Below are 15,941 nucleotides of genomic sequence, written 5' to 3'. Positions count from 1 at the left end.
AGCACCATACAGCCACTCGCTCTCCTCCTGCCCGCGCACCCCTAGCAGGATGGGGGAGAGAAATTGAGGGGGAGTAAAACTCGTGGATGGAGATAAAGAGAGTTTAATATGACAGAAAAGGAAAGGAATAATAATAATAATGATGATGATGATGATGATGATGATTAAAGAATATACAAAACAAGTGATTCACAATACAATTGGTCACCACCCACTGACCGATGCCCAGCTAGTTCCCGAGCTGCAGTCACCACTCCTTGGCCGACTCAGTTTATATACTGAGCATGACGTTACATGGTATGGAATATGCCTTTGGCCAGTTTGGGTCAGCTGTCCTAGCTATGCCCACTCCCAGCTTCTTGTGCACCTCCGCACTGGCAGAGCATGAGAAGGTGAAAAGTCCTTGACTTGTTGCTAAGTAGTGCTTATACTAACTAAAACATCAGTGTGTTATCAACATTATTCACATACTAAATCCAAAACACAGCACTATACCATCTACTAGGAAGAAACTTAACTCTGCCCCAGGCAAAACCAGGATGATAGTACTATATACATCAAGAAGGAAATGAGTAATCAGTTTTTCTATTTGTTTTTGGCCAATGAGAGGTTTAGAAACTCTTTAAAAAGAGAGAACCTCTTTATTCTGCACAGAAGCCTTTTTACTACTTCTTCCAAGACTCTTGATGGTCTACATCCCATCAAGTTTTTAAAGCAATAGGAGTGAATTACTCTTGTTGCATTTATTGCTGTCTGCTTTATAATATGAAAAATAAGATTGATTTGACATAATCTTGTGGAAGACCTTGGGTTTACTTGTTTGTTTCTGTAATTGTGAAGTTATGTTTTGGGAAGGTGTTTTTCCCCTATTGCAAACAGAAACAATTGTCTATAGAAAGAATGAATTGTAAAGTTCCTGAAGTGCTTCATGGTACTTTAATAAGGATGTGTTGTTTCTTATAAACATTTTTTCTTTTTTAACTGTGCTAAATTAAAATATAACCAAGTATATGCTATCGTGCGTTAAAATCGTACTTGTAAATAGCTTTATATTGTACTAAATCTAATGAAATAAGGATTCTTCAGCATTTCATATATTGCTTAGATAGTTGTTTATCAAATGAGCCAAACTTTCTTGTTTTGCTTCTGTTCTAGTTTTAGTGCCTTTTGGGGAATAAACTTACAAAACTAGATTCTCAGACAGTATATTTAATAGTAAAGTTTTTATAAATGTGGCTTCCTGTACATTTCTGTTATGGTTTGAGAGAATTTCATTATATACCTCTGAAACAGAATAATTTTAACTTTTACTAAAGATTGCAACATTGAAAACTAGTAAATCAGATTTCTATAAAAATAATAAGTTACAATGTTTGTGGCAGTAAGTCCTCCTTGTGTATAAAGTAAGACTAGAAAGTAAATTCAAAATTTTTCAACTATTTTTGTAGTGTAGACAACATAATATCTAAAAGTAGATAGAGAAAGTATGTTCTTCATAGCAAACATTATGGGGTTTGATGCCAAGAATGAAATGCTGATCATACTGGAGCAAATCACTTCAAATTCAATGAGTTGCAGAAGGTATTTCTAGGCAGCATTTGAACCCAAACAGGCAATTTCATATGTACATTTATTTTAATCCCCCCAGTTATCAAATTAAGTATTATCCTCTTCATTTGTCCTTACTCTCTTTTTGTCTACAAAAAAAGAAAGTTAGTGAAATCCAAAGTGCAACAGTATTATTCTGATCTAGGATCTCTAACTCATGCAGTTTTTCCTCTTTTCTTGTATGTTCCCTTCTTCTACGAAAGCATGCTATTCAAGCATGAATTCTGCTCTCTGGCACAATTGAAGACAGGGAAGAAATTACCTCCCTTATCTTTCCACTTTGACTGTAGTTAGTGACTTATATGCATATTTCCATCTTTTTCAAAATCACAATTTTTTATTTTTAAAAGATGGTGAAAGAATGGTTACCAAGTCTTCTGATATAACTCAGAGTTGTTTAAATTATAGTGATTTGGCTTTTGTAATTGAGCCTAAGCTTGGATCCTAAATTGAACCATTAGGAAGCTGCAACTAATTTTAAGTGGGCAACAGACAACCCCCGTGGAGAAGAGGATTTTCTCTGGCACAAGCTGCAATGATAAATCCAGATTAGAGACTTTTTTGTTCCCTAATCTCATGGCTGTGATAAAGCCTTTGGCTAAATAACAAGTGTTAACAGTTGCTGGTGGCAAGTTATGAGAATTGGCAAGTATTTCCAGCTCTTACAGAAGCAGTTACAAAAAGTTTGAAATCATTAAAATGTTCCTTAATTACATACTAGCCAACCATTAAAATCTTAAATAATGGAAATCCTACAATGAAGTATGGTTACCATATGTCACTGTGGTTTTCAGAAGGCTTTTGCTTGGAATTTGTATATTGGTTCTTCAGGTCTCTAAATAAGCTGTCTCAGTTTAGGAGAGTGTACGTGCATTCCTCAGAATGAGAAAGTTATTCCTACAATAGTAGATAAATGAACTGAAATCTGTTTGAGTTTTACTTATCAAATAGGTGGGAATACCTCAGTTTTAAGACTTAAGTCAAAAACGTGGTTCTACAAGGAAATATAAATAATGGTGTGTGAAAGCAAGCTTTTTCCACCTAATGCTACAAATGTTTGGTGTTTATTTCAATAATGAATATATTTTGATAGTTAAGATGTTTTAAGACTGCATTGCTTGAAGATAAATGGAGAGAGATCATTAGGTGTATGGGGCAAGTCCTCAATGAACAGAGGACTAAGTTCTAATTCTCTGCCTTTCTTATTGTTCTTTCTTTCCACTGTGAAACAGAAAGTCAAATATTAGTGCAGCAAACTCTTATATTACAGATGAAAAGGAAAAGTTTAAATGTCCTGTTTCAATGAATTAATTGTCCTGTGAGGTGTGTGGCAATCTTTTGTTTGTTTAAGAACTTTACCAGAAGGGCAGAAAAGCTCATAGCCCCCTACCTGGACTAAAGGTTCATGTTAAAGCTGAGACATAGGTGAAGTTCTTTCAGCACTAGTAGCAGTTGATTATTACCCAGTTAGCTATAAATCTAAATACTTGCTTTTATCTTCTTTCTTTCTGTAGACATTTTAAAACAGATCTGGTTTAAATATTTACTCATGAAAAAATGAGTTTGTGAATTGCTAGAGGCAAAGTTGAAAGGATTCTATAATGAACAAGTAAAGAGAGTATTAGGGGCCAGGAGAATTGCTATCACCTTTGTGTAAACTTTAACGGGGACACAATGACTTACGTGTGTTTTGGGGATGTCAGAAAATTAAATACATAATGATATAGTTATATTTTAATTTGCTTAGTAAATAAACTGTAAATACCAATCCTATATATATAGGGTCAGCACCTAAACATTAGATTAGAAATGAAAGAAAGTTTTTCAAATTACTATTTATGTTCACTTTGTAAACTGAAGACATTTTTCTCACCTGAAGACTTTTTTTTCTCAATTGAATGACAGAAAAGGTGTCCTTTGAACTGGGAACTAGAGTGAAAACCCAATCAATCATAAATGTAATTTCTGAAATGGAACATAGCATAGACTGTCCCAAACTGGTGTCTGTTCAGCAGAGAAACAGTGATGTAGATACGGTTCAATGATTCTTTTTTCTCAGCACCAATTTAAGGCTTGCAGAGTTCAGTCTCCTGTCTGCTCAGGCCAATGTTGTGCTGCCCCAATTGTTAAGCTTAAACTGTTAATGAAACTTCTCAGTAAGCTAGATTGTGAATCTTTCTATGGTATAAAAAGAATTAAAATAACTCCCTTCTTAAGGTTACTTTTAAATGTAATGAGTTTGTTAACCCCAAAACACTTGTAGTGGCACAAGTGAAGGAGAGATGTGGAAAAGGCTGGGGTAAGAAGCAGAAGATTTTCCAAAGATACCATTGCTTACTTTGAGCAAGCATTATGTTTTCAGCTAGTCTGTCTTGGCAAATAAACAAAATGAAACATTAGAAACCATACTCCTTATCTTCTTTTGGTCATAAGAAGATGGCAGATTAAAGCAATAGAATTATTTTATCAGCTTGGCTGTTTCAGCTCTTCCTACAAGTGGTTCCTGTTGTATTGTTCAATTCAAAATGCAGAACAGTATCAGCCACCAGAATCCTTTGGCCTCGGACAGGCTTTCTACCAAGCAGAAGGACCTGTGACATTGAACTTTTTAGAGATGTATTAAAAAAACAGTTCCTAGCACTTCCACATTACTGTTCCTTTCTGGACCAATCTACAGGCAGTGGCGTTCCCCTGTTATGTCCAAATTCAGTATAGAATTTGTCTGTGCAAACATTTAAATTGGAATAAATTGTGGGAGACAAGGAAGAGAGGAAATGAACGCCTAGTTGCCAAGAGCATTTTACAGCCAAACCACCACCAAAGAAACAGTGTTGTCCTTTTTTTTTTAATTATCTGCACTATTTTTTTTAATAATTTTTTTTATACAGGAAAAAATTTTACAGTATGTCCAGCCAAACTTACCCTTCCTTCTGCAGGACTATTTCTGTTTGTCTTCATGACATAGAGCAAGGAGCATGGGAAGCTGCAGGGGGGACAGGATGGGGGCAGGATACTATTCCATGTGGAGCTTGGGAAACTAGCCTCTACATGTTCCAGGAAATAAATGCATTCTTTACTTCAATGAAGCAGAAATGTTTTGTTGAATAAGTGAGAGCAATGGAAATGTCTACAGTTTGACTGTAACATCATGTGCATTTGAAATAAACCTGCATTTTGGTCTACAATTTCTACTTTTTTGCCATGAGCTATGTTTTGAGATATTGATTTCAGTGATAGTGGTTTCAAATATAAAGAATATCTCAAACTAGAAAATAAACAGTTTTTACTAAGATGAGGAATAAAAGTAAAGTCTACAGCCTGTTGAGATAAAATACACATAGCAGATTATAGTGAAAACATTACATTTTCATGTGAGGCATCCATATCTTACCTGCTTTAAATATTGTTTCTTTCTACAACACTTTGACTACCTCCACTAATATTGGTCGCAAAGCTCCCTTTACAGTTTTCTTCTGTAGATTTTTTTTTAATTAGTTTGCTTCTGTATGTTTACAGAATTGTTTTTCTGAGAATTAAATGTAAGTGTCCTAAGCTGCAGCTGAGTCTCACTCTTTAAATCTACAAGGTATTTTGTTTCACTAATGAAAGGTGCTATTTAAGGGGTAAAATCTAGTGATATTTCCTTCTTCCTGGTGTTAAAAGTAGCTAGTATAGGAAAAGTACAATTTGGTATAAATATACTTACTTACATTTACACGATTAGGATCTGTGATTTTTGTAAACTTTCATGTGAGTATAATGGGTATTTGGGGTATGCAAGGACTATACTTCAGGACAAAGAAGATACAAAGCTAGAAATTACAGTCTGCAAGGGGATATTGTATGGTGACAAAATACATGATTAAAAGTAAGGGGGGGACTGCAAGCTTACTGACTACATCTACATTCTGTAAAATACTTTTGCTAATGGTAAAAGAGAAAAATTCCCACTGTCTCAGCTTTCCTGGAGTTTTTTACATTATTTCATTAAACTTAAATATAGCATTTTAACTTGAGAGCAATTTTTGGATGACATTCGATTCCACATTAGTTCCTCTGTTTATGTAGTGGAATTTTAATTTACTCATATCACTTTCTTCTTTCTGTCTATAGAATTTTGCGATTTGAAAACAGTCAAACTCCAGAAACTGTTCTTCCAGCTATTAAGTTTTTCTGTAATTTTTGTATGGTTGCTTTATACAGTAAACTTTGTATTACTATTGCAAAGCAGTCTTTGAAGGTAGGCTGCTTATGTGCATATGAGGCAACTGGCAGCTGAAATTATATAAGTGCAACCATTCTTAATTATTTGATTCTATTCCAACATATATGTCCATCTTATTTCAGTATTTTTTCTGATTTGGGGTTACCTCACAGCATGTCTCATAATCCTCTTTGCCATGGTGGACACTGTGATAGAAAACAGCTGGAATATTATATAAAACTTTCACGAAAGTCATAAGGAGTGACAGCTAACTTAAGTACAGCTAATAGCATCACTAGCTTATAAACATCAGTACTGTTTTATTACAGAGATATTAGCTTTCCATTATCTCATAACTGAAATGTACGCTTTTGTAAAAATGTAATAAGTCAGTCTGATATTTTCCATATGTGACCTGATGGTAGAGTAACTTATCTTCAGGAAGTCTGAAAGAAATTTGACTAGGTGTTTCAGAGAGATGAGAATTGCTATTCATGTCTTATAAAGTTTTATTACAATTTTATTTCTTTTGCTCATCATAGATCAAAGAGAGTTAATGTAGAAAACCTAAATGTTTTCAGTTCCTTGTCCTGGATAATTGTGATGCTTCTGACCCACTGGGGAAAGATTCATGTATGACTTAGAGTCAAACAGCTCCTTTTCTTCTTATTCTGAATTTGCTTTACATGCTGGGCTCCCCTCCTAAAACAAAAAGTTGCATATATTTCCTTCTTTTAATTACAGAGATGTTGCCAGTAAAATAAATTATAATAGTTCTGAAACATTACTTAATGGAGAGGAAATTTAGATTCATTGCATAGTTTAATCATGTTCCAAAACTTTCTCCTTGCCTGGCTCAGAGAATAGCCTTTTTTAAGTACTCATTCCTGACTTACATTCACTAATTCCTGTTGTCTGTACCTCTCATTTCTGTGCCTGTATCTATAGAAGTACTTCATTATGCAGCTTGTTATCACTAAATATGTATTACAGTGAGTAGATAGAACTGGTCAGAAGTGTTTTCCTCACTTCTATCCACCATCCCCTTTACTCTTCCTACTTTTCGGCCCCTCCGAAAAAAAAAAAAAAGGGGAGCATGCCAAAACACAATAGGGAAAAAAAAAGTTTTCCATAGAAGAAAATATAGCTTCAAAATGTTGAAATAACGTTGCAAGGAGGTGCTACTCATAAACCCAACAGAATTTCTGTGTAGCCAGCCAGCCACTTTACCAAGGAATCAAAATTTGGAAGCCAAAGCTCTCAGGGCTTCTAGTCAGTCTAAACTGTTAGACTTTTATCCACTTTCTTGTACTATCCTTAAATATTTTATTCCATGAAGATTACTTTTTACAGAGGAATATTTGTTTTAACAGAAAGATTTCCAATCGAGTGTAATATAGCTTAGTGCTGCAAAACTAGGTGTGAGGGCTGTTCTAATGAATTGATTCACTTACCAGTAACTTCTGTAGCACAGAAGTACTCAGTATAGCATGTCTGCTCTGTTATGAAAGATTTATCATTTGCATCTATAGTAAGAGGATAGTAATCCGAACAACTTCAGCAATTCTAATGAGTGTTTGAAATTTCCTGATCTTCACCGAAGCTCTTACAGCGACAGTAAGCAGGGTCACTTATTTTGTGCCTGCTACCTCAAATCTAACTTAGATTTCTTTGCACAATTAAATTTTATTTCACAAAGTGAGTTTCAGGTGCAACAGTTCAAGCTACAAACTAAAAGAACTAGGATAGTAGTGAATGCTTTAGAAATATGCTTAGTATAGGCAGCATTAGCCTTGTAAAGTATTGAGAAGTACTTAAGGCTTAAATATCCAAGGCCCAGGATCCTGACTCCAAAATTGCATCACCAGCTCTCCAGCCTAACACCTAGCTAACTGTGCCAAAACTTAAAAGCCCAAGGGACCTACAACTATTCATAGATTATGGTCTCCAGGAGTATTCCACTGATTCTGGGTCCAGGTGGTTTGGAGACATTGCAGCTTTAGATTAGGCCAAAAGGATTGTGGTTCACCTGCTTTCGCCTGACTGCCATGGAAGGAAATACGTAGCATGGACTAGGCAGGATGTTCTCAGTAGGTGCCTAATTGGAGAATACAGACCCCATTCTTTATCACAGTTGATCCAAGAGGTAATGGAATTGCAATTTAAGGAGGCACCTGCGAAGCTCTCTGTACTTTTCACTAGTCATCCCAAAACTTTTGCAACACTGAGCAGCTATGAGCCCAGCTGGCACTGAAACCATCAGGATCTACAAACTAATCAGTCTGTCACCCACCTCTGGACAACCTGTTCTATGGTGTCTTCTGATGCCAAACTCAGCAGAGCAGGTTGGGATATTGTCTGGGAGTCTTTTTCTTGGTAACTTCTTTGAGTCCATAATTCTTTCCTTATGTTGACTAACTCTGTGTTGACTTCTTGTCCGAACTCTTGGATTCTTACATCACAAGTAGGTTCCCAGCATTGTGTATGCAGCCTAGATGGTGCAGTGCTAAGCACTGCAGAGCCTATGCCTATTTGTGATCCTAGTTTCATGCCTCATCAAATTAATAAGTGTGAATACAACTCAATTGTTCTAAGATATCTTCTTGAAATAATGACATTGTTCATAATTCTCCTATTCTGACAGCGACCACAAGTGGTGGCTAAATAATAAATTCCAATTTAATACTCCTAGATTTTCAAAACGAGGGGAAAAGCATATATTCTATCTTCGCTGTTTAGATATGCTGATTGAAGTATACCGCTAAGACTATTCTTTTATTGAATAGAAATTTGTTCAAATAATCAAGAATCTGAGTTGTATTTTTGAAGTAAAGCTTAAGCTGTGAATTAGTGAATTTCCATTTAAATGATTATCTGACTAATCAACCAAACTTTCCTCCCTACTTCCTGCTTTATGTGTTTGTGTGAAGTACAGGTGACTGGCTCAGACTTCCAATTTCAATTATTCTGCTCTTTAATCTCAAATAATGGGCAGTACTCTGTTTTGCTTCTTGCCACCTTTATATTACTAGATGCATTGAGAATGACCAGCAAATCCTAGAGGAGGTCTGCTAATAACATCCAATGGAAATTTTAAAATCTGAATACATCTCTATAAAGGGTCTGCAAGGTTTAACAAAAATCAATGCATATCAAAAAAAGGATGAAAAACATTAACAGACAAGAAGTTTACCTCTGATTTTTTTTTTTTCTTTTTTCCCCCATCCCCACTAAGAAGTATGATCAACAGGAAGGAAAGTATGCCACCGTTTTCCAGAAACTGGTTTAAGCGTAATGGGATGAAACTTGGTAATTGTAAATTCAAGTGGAGCATCAGGAATACATTCTAAAATACAATTTATTGAACAAAAAAAGTTTAACGCACTGCTTCATGCACTATATTGAGTAATGCTCTACATCAGGGAATGAATCTGCATAAAATAATCATTAAAAGACATTTCTGCTGTATTAACTGGTGTGGGTTTTGTACTTTTGTACTTTTTCATTCAGAGAAGTATTGCCTTTTTTATTTCCTTGATTGTAACTGTTTGTACTTCTGTAATGAAAATGTTTTCTGAGCAGCTGTAGAAACACAAAATGTCCTTGAGATACAAGTAAATATTCTGTGGCAGTATGCAAGATCTATGGTTCTCTAACATAGACTTTTCAGTAGCAGTGCAAAGCCAAACAAAATTTGGATTTAATGCATGTTACTTGGTAGTATTTCTTTCTGGAGGCTCTATGGAAGGATGTGCTTTGAATCTGCCTTTTGTATGTCATTTTTCAGGGAAATTGTTAAACCTTTCCTTTTGTTACATATGGTAATTATAGTATGTGATTTTTGTTTTGGCAAAATGTGGTTTGCTAGATTGATTTCACACATTGTGATAACTAAGTCTGTGTGAGATGGATTGTGAAGCTTTCTTCTGGATCAAAATGTAGATACAAAGTTCCACAGTGAAGAGGGTTTTTTTTTGTATATGAAATCTGTCTGATTGAGGTGGTACTTAATGGAAGAAGGAAGCCCAAACTGATATACGAACAGTAGAAAAAACATCCATCTTTCAGTAAATAAAAAATATTGTAATGTCACTTTGTCCTGGCAAAAGTAAAGGTTAGGGTTTTTTTATGTGGGTCTGACAATAATACTTTCCTTTGATTCAAGGGCAGTCATATGTATGTGTTTTATGCAAAATGGTATTGGTGCTAATAAGCAATAAATAAGGAGGTAGAATATTCATTTTATCTTAACATGCCAATTAAGACATTTGTACTTTTTAAAGGTTCACCGTTTACTATTTCTCTGATGGTAGAGACTCGTGAAGATTACTGCTTCCATTGCTAGCTGATGAATGAAGGAATGCTGTAGCTCTTCCAACAGAGCAAAAATACCAAACTAAAACAACCCTTTTTACTTCTTTCCTGCTGTTACTTTGTGCAAGCTTGCGATGTAAAACAGGTGGAATGCTGCCATAATGTTTCCTCTTCCAGAACTGGTGGCCTTGTGTCCCACCCTTGTGCTGCTCAACCCTCACAGACATTCTTGAGGCTATGAGAGGCTATCAGTAGGAAATGCTTTCTTGCTGACAGTCAAATGTTTTCTGTCATTCTACATCCCTATCATTTAAGTTCCAGATTTATCTAGATTGAGCTGAATTGGGTTGGTTGACTGAACACCTATCAGAGTGTTTGGTGATTATCATTGAGCATGTGGATCACTTCTTTAATGCCTGCATCCTACTAGTTGCTGGATCTGTGAAAGAATTTTCCTTCCTGGCCACTAAAGGCCAGGCTTTGAGAACAGAGAATTTGTCTTTAATTGTTTTTAACTATTACATATTTGAAACATGCTGGATGTTGCCAGTGGCCCATAAGTGTGACAGTTGTCATTTTTGGCTGCTAAAAATAATTACAGAATTGTAAATTCAAGTGTTATTGCAAACCTCTTAAGACACATGATAAGATGTAAATTGTGTCTTCTTCAGTTTGGTTTCCTAAGTGAAGACAGTATATACAATACTGTTGTCATTTATTATCCCTTTTAAATCCTTTTGACCCTGATGTCTAATTTCTATCCATGCTGACAGAGTAACAGAGACCTCAGACAAGGAATTTTCTGATTTTACAAAAAACAAGTGAACTAGCAGTGAAAGTGCACTTACTGAGAAGGTTGTAGCATATGCTTCTATCACATTGGTCAACAGCAGAAAATCTACAGAAAGCAGAATAGTGTAAAACAAATGGTAATTTCTGGACCTTTTGAAAGTGCTCATTATGATGGGGGGGAAGAGGAAAATTTGAATACTGGATGTTTGAAACTTTAGAAAATCATCTACTCTAATATAAAAACTAGAAGACTAGTATTAGAAGACCCTACTTAGAAAACTGTTAGCAATATAAATATTGAATTATTTTCAGAGTGAGCAGATGTAATGTAAATGGCTTCCATCATACAAATGGAAATCATAGCGTAAATTAGGAATGGAAATGTTATTTTTCAACACTATTTGTTCATAATCTCTAAAAATTTAATGTAGAAAATATGTATGATTATAATCCAGTAAAGTTTTAAGTATATGGCATGAAGTTGAGGTGATATTTGACCAAGCTGAATTGCACTGAAAGGCATTGGCTTTCTGGTTTCAGCATGAGAATTGCACTAATTATGTGTAATCCATTTTTATCTACTAAAGCATAGATTAATGTATTTTGGAGAGAACACAGTATTCCAACGTAAATCTCTTTGAAAATACATTCCTTATTGCTTGCTACAGTATGATGCAAAATGTATAGCTTGAGATGAAAATGGAAATGTCAGTTTGTGATTTCAAAATAAATAGAGTCAAATTCCATTTATTTCATGAATTCACATCACAAGCTCATGCAGCTCTTAACTAGAGTTTACGTAAGTGGTGCCCATCTGGCATTAGATGGTTATATCAAATCAGTACACAGTAACATATAGGGTGGATTTTGTATCTTTGTTCTAACTCACAGCTGGCAATCCTGTCTGTTAAGCCCAGCTAAAGCTTCAGTTTGAAATTCAAAGTTACTTTTGAACTTACATATCCTTCCCCACAGATGTCTGGAGCCTTGGTGATGGGTTTCTTTTATGATTCCCTTTAAATAAGGGAATGCATTGTTGCATTAAGAGTGAAGCTAGCAATTCATTGCCTGACAATACAGTAAATCCTAAATATCCATTTTAAGGGCATGCTTTATATAACAAAAGAAAGCTGAGAGTGACCAAAATACTTAGTTTTGCACGTTTTTGTGTAGTAAAAATTCACTGTAGAGACCTCACTTCTTTACTAGGTTAAAAAATTCCATAGTGTATAGAATTATGAAGTTTGTAATTGCAGTATTCACTTCTAGTTTGTTCATCTAAAATATGAACAAGCAGTTTGCAAGTATATTTAGTTTTGTTTCTGGACACTGTTAAGTACAGTTAGAAAATGAATTTCTCATCTTAACTGCGGAGTACGAGAATTTCAATATGTTTTTTCAAACTAGTTTACCATACTTTTGTTTCTAGTAGTAACTTGTGCAACCTTTCATCTTATGAGTCAATCCTATAATTAGTATCCTTCTTTGCCAGAGGCATGCTGCATGTTTGTTTTAGGTACAGAATGTCTGCAAGAAATTTAACTTAATCATTACTTTTTAATGTAAGAGCTGGTTAGCTCAATTACACTAGATTAAAGTGAACTTGAAATTCCTGAGTTACAGAGAAGGGGCTAATCGTTGACCTGTACTGAATAAGTACTATTTCCTATGTTTTTTTTTTCTAATGTGTACTTACTAATGTGGCTAGCCCTTTAGCCCAATCTTGCAGTGGCTATAAGCAATTATCTATTCGTTGTATGGAGTGGGTTTGCAAGGTTCTTATTTAACTTGGCCATGGGGTTGATCAAAATTATTCTAGTATTGCATACATTGCACTAAAGCTGCAAAACATTTTTTTCAGTTAATTTTTACTTTGTTGTGTTTAGGGGTAATCTGAAAAAATAAGTAGCAGTTACAGCTTTTCATTGGGTCTTTTTTCATTATTTTTTTAGACATTTTCTAGTTATAAAACTTTAGACTTTTCAATACATGGATTTAATAACATGCTTTTAAGCTATGTTCAGAGTGAAAATATTAGTTTGAATTTATCTTTCATGATAACCCAGCTAATTCTGGGAATGGTTGCATTAGCACCCCTTCAACAGCACTGAGATTTGGTGCCTATGGTATAAGTACATGGTGACTGCTGTGGCTTTTGGGTACAGAGAATTGTGGCCGATGTGAGAATAAAATACTGCTAAATAAATGCACAATAGTGTTGGCGTGTTTTATTCTGCTTTGTGCTGGAAGATACTATTGGCTATGTTGTTTGGCTACAAAATAATTATGCTGTGTTTCTCTGAAACTTCTTGTTTAAAAAAAATACAGTAGAAAACAGGGGATCCATCTAGGCTGAAACTTTCCATATTGCCAACTCTCTATTAAGGAAATCATTGTCAAGCAAAAGAACACTGAAATATCACTCCAGAGGACTGGGATGACCTGGAGGACTGGAATGTATTGGAAATAAGATAAGTTGCAATAGCCTTAAAACAGGAGTTGTTGTGCCAAGGGCCTTAGCGGTAATGATTCATTAGAAACTAACACCTCATGAGCTGGAAACAACCTAATAATAAGACCTAATGTTCCTAGTGATCACTTGCATCCTTCCACTTGTCCTCTATTTTGCTCAACCTTTAATTTTTTGGGTGATAGGCTTCACACATTCTCACTCTTACTGGTTTACTTGCGCTAAAGAAGTGCGCTGCCAACCTGCTCTTTTACAAAGATCATAGAGTGATCTCGCATGCTATTTTGGGCAGTGACATGTGCCTTTGAGGTACAGGCTGTGACTGTAGTTTAAAAAGATTAGCTCTTTGTTACAGCTTTCTTAAATAAATGGTTATATCTACCAGTTTTAAAAATAAAGTTTCATTTAAGTCTGATGGTATAATTGTATGTGCATGCTACTGAATATAATTTATAGTTACCGTATCTGCATGTGGAAATTTAGGATGGAACTAATGCACCCTAATTTAGGCATATAAAAGTTAATGCTTAACACTGACGTTGTCAGCCCAAACTCCCACTGATAATCAGAGGAGAGAATTAGGTACCTCAAGAGTTTAGGCAAGCCAGATAAGGGAAGATTCAATGACTAACACTAAGCAGTCTTCCAAGCCATTTCAGATTAATTACTTCTCTGGAGATTTCTATTTCTGGCTCTGTTTTAGAAAGAGAGCCTAAGGTAAGTAGCTCTGACTTTGTCTTTAGACCTTCAGACTTCTGAAGTTAGTTTCATCTAGATGCCAATATCAGGTTAGAACTGCAAATTCAACATTGATTGTATCTGTCTTCCTAAAACCTGATCATCTTACTTTTTAATTAATTTTAAGGAGGAAAATTGAGGTTTTAGTGTAGATTTTTTTTAATTTTTTCACTCCTGCTAAATAAATGAAAACATAAACAAAACAATAAAAATACTTATTCTTTGATTAAATGTTTCTTACAAACCGAAGCCCCTATTCTAAGAAAATGTGCCAAAGTTAAAAGGTGCCAGAATTGATGCCTGCAACCATAATTAGATTCTTTCGTATATAGTCACTCTGATATGGGTTTTATTTACATTGTTGCTTTGTTATTTCCCACTGGGCCTTTGCTCATTTAAAGCACAGGGTAGGCAAAACCTGTAATTCTGTGTCTGGCCTTATTTGCTACGCACTATTTTATATTCCATGCAGAATGCAAGTTACTAATTACTGCTGGGCTCTTCTGTGGTTCTGCTACTGTACAGCAGTTGTTACAAATTTTGCAGTTGTTATTGACTTCTGTCTTTACAATAGAAGTGATTTGAAATGTATAGTGTCTGTTATACAGTTAATGAACTGAAACAGAGAAATTAACGTCAAAATAGTCAAAGGCAGCCAAAACCCTGCATCCTTACTTGACAAACCCAGAGTAGGATGCCTCCTCCTTGACTTTGAGTACTTAAAACGGCTACATCTCTAAGCTGGTGACCTTAGGCTCACTATATTTGGTGGAGAGGAATGATTAAGGGTGCTGTTTAAAATAGATGAGATTAATTGCACCCTAAAAGAGCCTTTCTCCTCCCCACCACCACTGTGTAGAGAAAGTTCAGGTGACTCCCTCAGAAGCAGATATTTGCTTTGGTGATGAATCTCACCAATAGAGCTTGACTTTTCAAAGAGTCTTCTGTATTCTATGACTAATTCCTATTGACGTGTGTTAAAGAGGAGCGATGTTATGTTTCCGATTAGGTAATACAACAAAGCAAGGATCTTGTATGCAGCGGCCTTTTGTTCTGTATGATTTGACTTTATCCCCAAAGCTCTAAGTGGTGAATTAAAAACTGCTTTTTATAAGCTATCATTATTTCTAACTTCAAAGCTACAGCTTTTTCATCAGTACTATAGTTTTCATGTGCATGTTTACTATTGCACAGTAGGTACCTTTCTTTGCAGTAAATCATGACATTTACTTTGATATTTGCAGTATTACAGTAAGCTGGTTATAAATGTCCATCATGTAATGGTGTTAAGGCTGTATGTTATAAAAATATGAAAATTTATATTTAATCCCATGTATATCAGAATACTTACCCAAAAAAAGCATTTTTAAAAGATGCTGAGGTTGCAAAGTTGAGCATTAAAAAGTTAGAAGATACTAGTAGGCTGGATTATGCAGCTCAACTTCCACCTTAATTCAGAATCACAATTCAGCCTGGTTGTGTGTAAGTATTATGAAACAGTCTTAATTACATAAACACACAGACATTTTCCCCCCAATATGTGGAAATGGCTAGCAGTTATGTTTTTAAAAACCAAAACAGCAACCCCACCCTGCCCCCACCCCCCCAAAAACAAACAACCAACCACTCCACATTCAGAAGTAGTTGCCTTGCCTGGAGAATTTAACCTACAGTAATGATATTTTAACATAATTATAAACAGGAAAAACGTAAGTGGGGCAAGCCTGGGTATGGTTTATTTAATTTTGTTGCATTCCACAAATACATTTCACGTGACTGTTGGCTGCACGAAGAAGGGTCCTTACTACTCCTGCT

The 15,941-nt window shown here is 35.3% G+C and overlaps 1 protein-coding gene across 1 annotated transcript in view; it reads left to right on the top strand.

Moving 5' to 3' along the window:
* TNFRSF19 (tumor necrosis factor receptor superfamily, member 19) overlaps window positions 1-15,941 on the top strand; it is a gene marked incomplete at its 3' end in the record, with an annotated part of 41,786 nt that overhangs the window by 16,576 nt on the left and 9,269 nt on the right. The gene's annotated exons all lie outside the window — the stretch shown is intronic.

The sequence above is a fragment of the Phaethon lepturus genome, unplaced genomic scaffold, assembly GCF_000687285.1.
Source record: "Phaethon lepturus isolate BGI_N335 unplaced genomic scaffold, ASM68728v1 scaffold182, whole genome shotgun sequence".
NCBI classification, from domain to species: Eukaryota; Metazoa; Chordata; class Aves; order Phaethontiformes; family Phaethontidae; genus Phaethon; species Phaethon lepturus.
This window is presented reverse-complemented; position numbering and strand designations above follow the sequence as displayed.